The following is a 2,500-nucleotide window of genomic DNA, read 5'->3' as shown; positions in this document are numbered from 1 at the left end:
GTTTTTTTTTACGTTTTTATTTACAAGAGAGATAATTGGCAATAAAGAAGTATTCTCTGTGCAAGAGGGAAGGGGGACGTAAAATCTTCTGTTGTATTAGAAATAATCGACACACAATCACGCGTGACCCAGGAATAACTTTCTGACTCGCGTCAGGATCGAACCCAGGTCTTTCGGTTGAAAGAGAAATGACTGGGTTTAGATGTATAGCGGAGGTTTGGAATGAAACACGCACTGATTATTATTATTATTATTATTATTATTATTATTATTATTATTATTATTATTATTATTATTATTATTATTCAGAAGATAAACCCTATTCATATGGAACAAGCCCACCAAAGGGGCCACTGGCTTGAAATTCGAGCTTCCAATTAATATATTATAATTGTTTTTATTATTATTATTATATTATTATTATTATTATTATTATTATTATTATTATTATTATGGACCAAGCCCATCCTTTTCTCGAATGGATTCCAGACATCCTTTCTTCGAATGGATTCCAGACACTGATATCCTTTTCTGGAATGGATTCCAGACACTGATATCCTTTTCTGGAATGGATTCCAGACACTGATATCCTTTCTGGAATGGATCCAGACACTGATATCCTTTCTGGAATGGATTCCAGACACTGATATCCTTTTCTGGAATGGATTCCAGACACTGATATCCTTTTCTGGAATGGATTCCAGACACTGATATCCTTTCTGGAATGGATTCCAGACACTGATATCCTTTCTGGAATGGATTCCAGACACTGATATCCTTTTCTCGAATGGATTCCAGACACTGATATCGTGTTCTCGAGTGGATTCCAGATACTGATATCCTTTCTGGAATGGATTCCAGACGCTGATATCCTTTTCTCGAATGGATTCCAGACACTGATATCCTTTTCTCGAATGGATTCCAGACACTGATATCGTGTTCTCGAATGGATTTCAGACACTGATATCCTTTCTGGAATGGATTCCAGACGCTGATATCCTTTTCTCGAATGGATTCCAGACGCTGATATCCTTTTCTGGAATGGATTCCAGACGCTGATATCCTTTTCTCGAATGGATTCCAGAGATTGATATCCTTTTCCGGAGTGGATTCCAGACGCTGATATCCTTTTCTGGAATGGATTCCAAACACTGATATCCTGTTCTGGAATGGATTCCAGACACTGATATCCTTTTCTGGAATGGATTCCAGCCACTGATATCCTTTTCTGGAATGATCTGGGCACAAAAAGAGATTCCTCTGGAAAGAATGACGTTCCAGATAAGAGTCAACTGGAACGAGATTACCACAGGAAGCGTCCATCCTCCTGGAAGGAATTACTTGAATAGAGAGAGAGAGAGAGAGAGAGAGAGAGAGAGAGAGAGAGAGAGTATACAGTAGATAGCGAACCGGGAGGAGGCAATGAATAATACCTCAATTGGAGGAGAACTTGAGGAAAGTAGGAGGAATGGTAAAGCGAGAGAGAGAGAGAGAGAGAGAGAGAGAGAGAGAGAGAGAGAGAGAGAGAGAGAGAGAGAGCCGGGCGGAAGCATGAATAATTTCTCAATTGGAGGGGGGACGTGAGGAGGAGAGAGGAGAGAGTGAGGAAAGTAGAAAGTGAGGAAAGTAGGAGGGATGGTAATCGACTCCCATTTCTCACTTGAAAGGCATCTGAGCGATTGAGATATGACGTAAAAGAACGGAGATGAGAAAGAGAAGCGGATGATTTGGGGGGGGAATGTAAGATACTGAAACGAAATATCTTGAAATATCTTTCACGGTGATTGCTGCGTATCTTTATTTATATCTTCCTTTCTAAAGGTTGTCAGTACATTTGTCAAGATACTTACTTGTCTTTTAATGAACTTCTGTAGTACGGTTTTGTAAGAATTTTGTATATTTTTTTTTATTTGTATGCCGAACTTTAAATATGGAAATGATGAAGTTTCGTAATATGGTTTTGTAATCATTCTGATTTTTTTTTTTTTTTTTAGAAAGATGCCGAACTTGAAATTTGGAAATGATGAAGTTTTATAATATGGTTGTGTAATAATTTTCTTTTCTAGAAAGATTTTTTTTTTTTTTTTTTATGGTTTTGTAATAATATTTTTTTCTTAGAAAGATGCCGAACTTAAAATTTGGAAATGATGAACTTTTATAATATGGTTTTGTAATAATTGTTTTTTCTAGAAAGATGCCGAACTTAAAATTTAGAATAATGAACTTTTGTAATACGGTTTTGTAATCATTTTGAATTTTTTTCAGAAAGGCCCCTTAGTTCAATGGGTGTCGTATATTGAAAGCTTATTGTAATTTCTTCAATGTAATTATGACTGTTATATTTTCTGTATCTTTATTTATTGTTATTTTTTTTTATTCCGCCTTCGGTTTTTTGTAGGGGGTGGGCCCTATTTAATATTAAGATAACTACCATTTCATATCTGGTTGATTATACTTATCTGTTATCTCTTTGTGTTTCTTTCTCTTTATTTTTATTATT

The 2,500-nt window shown here is 35.8% G+C and overlaps 1 long non-coding RNA gene across 2 annotated transcripts in view; it reads left to right on the top strand.

The window, feature by feature from the left end:
• The window catches only part of LOC136840309 (uncharacterized), a 132,648-nt gene that overhangs the window by 40,154 nt on the left and 89,994 nt on the right, over positions 1-2,500 (top strand). The window lies entirely within an intron of this gene.

This window comes from Macrobrachium rosenbergii, chromosome 7 (assembly GCF_040412425.1).
Source record: "Macrobrachium rosenbergii isolate ZJJX-2024 chromosome 7, ASM4041242v1, whole genome shotgun sequence".
In the NCBI taxonomy this organism is placed as follows: domain Eukaryota; kingdom Metazoa; phylum Arthropoda; class Malacostraca; order Decapoda; family Palaemonidae; genus Macrobrachium; species Macrobrachium rosenbergii.
Note: the sequence above shows the minus strand (reverse complement) of the source record. Positions and strands in the feature narration are given on the sequence as shown.